The sequence below is a fragment of the Pinus tabuliformis genome, chromosome 3_2, assembly GCF_031772625.1.
Source record: "Pinus tabuliformis cultivar Carrire ecotype Pingquan chromosome 3_2, CPIR1, whole genome shotgun sequence".
In the NCBI taxonomy this organism is placed as follows: Eukaryota; Viridiplantae; Streptophyta; class Pinopsida; order Pinales; family Pinaceae; genus Pinus; species Pinus tabuliformis.
In genome coordinates this window covers 670,855,803-670,860,977 of record NC_142302.1, presented here as the reverse complement: position 1 = coordinate 670,860,977, position 5,175 = coordinate 670,855,803, and positions in this window count along the sequence as shown.

Here is a 5,175-nt window from a genome sequence, read left to right as displayed (position 1 = left end):
TACCCTCTTAGGCAAGTCTTATGCCTCTGCTCTCCATGTCAAACTCCAAAAAAGAGAGAAAGTCTTGTATAAATGTATTTATCTCTGGGGACGCAGGTTCTCTCAAACTTACCTGCGGGGACGCTCCCAATGTTCACAAAAGCTGCGTCCAAAGACGCTCTGTATGTAAAGGGACAGGTGCGTCCCCCTGTAAAAGTTAGAATGCGCAAGTTTCATCTTTAAAAAGTTACTTGTGGTCATTTCTAGAGCATTCTAGAAGGTTGTTCGACATGTATTGGGCGCCTCCAGATGGTTCATGCACTCCTATCAAAGAGGAACTTATCCCATCAATAAGGGAGCTATCCCACCCAAAGAGGGGATTATCCCATTGATGGTGGACCTGATTAACCTCCTCTTGAGTACTATAAATACAGGCATTGGGCCAGAAGGAGGGGAGGTTGAAGCTATACATTTTCTAAGGGTAAATGCTGCAGGAATTAGGACTCCCATTTAGAAGCTTGTGAGGAGAGATTGCCATCTTTGCTTGTTCTATTTGGAAGTGGGTGAGCTTTGTCAAAGTAGAGGAAGACTCTTGTGGACCCTGGAAGGAGCTTGCACAACACCAAGGCTCAGGTTGTAATGGTTCCTTTTGATTACCTTTAATGCAAATTGGTCCATTCTTCTCAATAACTTGTTGTTTATGGGTTATTTCATGTACTCCTTGGTCTATATGTTGAATATGCTTTGTTTTATGTTATAATCAGGTGCTATTTAATTGTTTGACTGTTGGTGATTGCAGGTTTTGGAGAAAAGGAGGAGCTCATCCAGATCAACAAAGCTTGGACTTCTACAACAACGTTTGGACAAAGGTAAGAACGAAACACTTGATTTCTCATATCATAATGCATGTTTAGAGAAGGATAGCTCCAGTTTGTTTTGTTTGTCATTAGAATGTCTTAGACTTCTAGGAAGGTCGGTTGTGTCCGCACTCTTGACTGATTCCGTGTGACAATAAGATCGATCACCTCATGGGTCGCCTTTCAAGAGGCCTTTTTAGACAAGTTTGGTAATGAAAAAACACTTGCGGCCTTAGTTTTAGAACTATCCCATTTGAAAATGGAAACCAAAGAAAAGGTCAAGGATTTTAACATCTGATTCAACACTTTGTTCAACAGAATCCCGGCTAATGCTAGACCTACTAAAGAGGTGCTCATGGAATTCTATATGATTGCTCTCCCTATCCCTACTGCGATGTGGGTCAAAAGGAGTAACGTGCAAACCTTACAAGGTGCTATCGATGAAGTAGTAAAAGTCGAGAATGAAATGATTAGTCCCACAACATGTCATCATACGACCAAAGAAAAGAAATCCTCTCAATCATCCAAGAAGAATAATAGGAGTGATAAAAAAGGGGCTGAAATTAAAGAAAAGGATACCACAGATGTGGAAGGTTTGCATCAGATCATTAAAAAATTGGCAAACATAGTCATCGATATGAAAAGGAATTCTAGAGAGAGTACAAGCAGGAATGGAGGAGATTATAACAACAGAAAATCTTATAAACGTTTCTATCATAAGAAGACAGAAGGTGTTCATGGTCAACTTGCATTGCTTGCTCCACCCAATGAAGGGAATTTAAATATGGAAGAGCTGGCTCTTATCAAATCACTCCTTAACAACGAAGAACCTATAGTGGAGCTGGAGCCAGAACAAGAACAAGAGGAAGAATACCAAGTAGAAGAGCCCTTGGATGAAGAATCTCAAATTAATGCACTGTGGGATTTCTATACAAATGAGGAAGATGACGACGAAGGAGATAGTACGACAGAAATCCACACTAATGAAATCCACACACGAAGTAAGGGGCCATTTGCGGATGTGATCAAGCCTGTAGACCAGACAAAGACAGATGTTCGCCCTTTGAAGGTATCCGCTCCTAAAGTTCCCGTTGAGAAGGGTAGACCTAGTGGTGATTCCAAGAATACTCAAGTTTTGAATTATCCACAAAAAGATAATACATCTCCGACTGCAACGAAGGCGACTCAAAATGGTAAACTCCCACCTAAGAATGGAGAAACCAGTATGTTTACTCTGCCCTACCCTGTTTATAACATTGATTACAACATTGTGGATGATCTTAAGAAATCTCTAGCTAATATCACATACTTCGATTTGCTAAAATTAACGCAACAAAGAGATGTACTCTTGAAAGCTATGAATGAACAGAATTGCAAAACTCCCACCATTCCGAGCAACCAAACCAAGAAGTTGGTGCCCAAACCTGTTAGCACCCCCAATACAACCCAAACACCATCAGCCATGGAAGCCTCTCTGTAAAAAATGAGTCGAACCCTGTTAGGATATTCCGACACATAGGATATAGTTAAGTTCAACTTGGTCTAGTTTAGAGTTAGGTATAGAGTTAGGTAAAGTGTGTTTCTTTACCGTTGTACATATTGTAACTTACAATCCGACGGTCACGATATGTAGTGATCCGACGGTTCACTCTCACCTCGGTATTACCGACACTTGATCCGTGGCTTGACACCCGATTGGTCCATGAGTTCTATTTAAAGCGCATGGAGGGTCATTGTTCGGGTAATCCGTGCATGAGAGAAGCTTATGTAAATTTTCATTCTTTGATTAATAAATTGTCTGTACCCACGTTGGGACAGGCCGTGGACTGTTTCCCTCCTTGCACTCTGAGGGTTTTAACCACGTCAAAAATACTGGTGTATTGATTTGAGATCTGGTTGTGAGCGGTGTCCTTTTGGTATTCTTTCTGAGGAACTTACCCTGTAAATTCCTACATGGTATCAGAGCTATTTGAGGGCCGCGTCCGTTGGTGATCCAAATCTGAAGCCGGTAGAACTGCATGCGGCTGTCGTTTCCTAGATCTGCTGTTTCTGACTGCTTTCGGGCCGAGAGGACTGCTCTGTTGCGTTCGGAGCATCTGTTTCAGTGAGGAACCCCTTTCGTTTCACGCGAAAAGGTTTCCGGTAGCCCTAGCTGCGTCATTTTTCAGATCGGGAGGTATACAGTGTTTTTTTTTGCAGTTTACTGTCATTTTCTCTCTGCTTATTTCGGTTTCGGTTTATTTAGCCTTTTTTTTTCCGGATCTATACCTTTCATTTCTGCGTATGCTCTTTGCCCTGCGACTCTGTGCGATCTGGGCAAATCAGAAACAGAAAGAAAGGATTTTTCTCATGCGTATGCTCTTTTCCCTGCACCTTAGTGTGATCTCGGAAAATCAGAAACATTGAGAAAAATATTTAGTTTTTCGGCTAAAAGCTAACTTTGAGATTTTTTTTTAAATTTCTAGTTTTTTGGCTAAAGCTAACTTCGAGCCGTAAGGTTCGTTTTTCTTTGATATGTTGGGTTTTGTGTTTTGTGTTTTGTGTTTTGTTGGGGAAAAGAGTCTTCCCAAGGCAAGCACGCAAATCGAGCCCCCCCCCCCCCCTCTCTCTCTCTCTCTCTCTCTCTCTCTCTCTCTCTCTCAAATATTTTGTATAGATCAATTGGTTCAAAGACCTTTTAAGAGAGTAGAGGTCTTGGGTTCAAGTCTCCATTTTGTGGGGGCGGATTTTTTCATTCCCGCACATTCGCGCACTTTGCCGGCAACGTCAACAATTTTTTTTTCAAAAAGCCATAACTTCTTCATCCGGAAGCCTTTTTCAGAGCCGTTTTTTTTAAAACCGCCTATTTTTTCGAGATCTATCCATTGGACCACTTACTTTCAGCATCTTCAGCTTCAGTTGTTTTTCAAAAAATGGAAAGTCCATGCCAAGTCATTCTTGACAGCACTAACTACTTCCAATGGGTAGCCTACATGGGAGATTTACTTAGAAGTAAAGGTCTCTTCAGAATAGCCACAGACCAAGAGAAGAAACCCAAAGATGAAGACAAGGCCGAAAAATGGGAAAATAGACAAGATCAAGCACGTGGTTTGATAGGAATGTCTGTTTCTCCTGATCTTAGATTCCACATTGCAGAAATTGAAACTCCTCATGAAGCATTAGAAAAACTTGCTAAAGTTTTTGGGATTAAAAATGAAATTAGAGCCCATCAACTTGAAAATGAGTTGCTTACTTTGGATCCTAATAATTTTTCTTGCATTGAAGATTTCTTGTCCAAATTCAAGACCCTTAGATATCTCTTGGAAGGTGTTAAAGTTAAGAAAGAAGATGGTAACCTTATTTATTCCATCCTTACTAAGTTGGGACCAGCCTACTCTGTATTTGTTTCCACTTTCCATTCTACAAGGGAAGCTTTCATTTGTCAAGGCAAAGACTACAAGCCCCCTTCCTTTGACTCCTTTTGTGATTCCTTAATAAGAGAACAAGAAAAACTCTTACACCTTGGTCTTCTTAATCTTGGAAACTCTTCCACGAAAGCGTTAGCCGCCCAGCAGCAACCAAATTCAAAGAATCCTAAGAAGTCTTATCCTCAAAGGAATGGTCCTAAACCAACTCAGCCTCAAGATGAAAGATCATTTCAGCAAAATGATAAGACCAATAAAAACAAATGGAAGAAGACTGATAGACATTGTAACTTTTGTAATCGAGATGGCCACTTAGAATCTAAATGCTTTAAGAAGATGGAAGCCTTGGAAGCCGCAATGAAGAAACATAACATCCATGTGGAGCCTACTTCAACTTCAACTTCCGGAATGGCACTTTCTGCATGTCATCGTCAATCATCTCAGTCTGGTTATGCATTAAATGTATCTTCTTCTTCTTCTCATTCTCATGAGTGGCTCATTGATTCTGGAGCCTCTTGTCACATGGCCAAAAACCAAGCCATGTTTTCTTCTTTAAATGATTGTAACACCAAAAATATATATGTTGGTGATGATAGATCTCTTAATGTTGTAGGGACTGGAACTGTTCATCTAGACAATGGTCAGTTCAATGATGTATTATGTGTTCCAAACTTATCCTGCAACCTTCTATCTGTCTATCAGATAACTCATTCAGGTGAAGGTAAAATTGTTGAATTTTCACCTCATGATGTTGTAATCAAGGATCTAAAAGATCCTAAACAGATTCTAGCTACTGGTCTTGCTGATGATTCCAAAAGGTTGTATAAGTTTCACAACTTTGGGTCATCCCATCTTCCCTCAGTATTTGTTGCTCATAATGATGAAGTGAGCAAACTTTGGCATGAGCGGTTTGGTCACTTAAACTATCGCTCCCT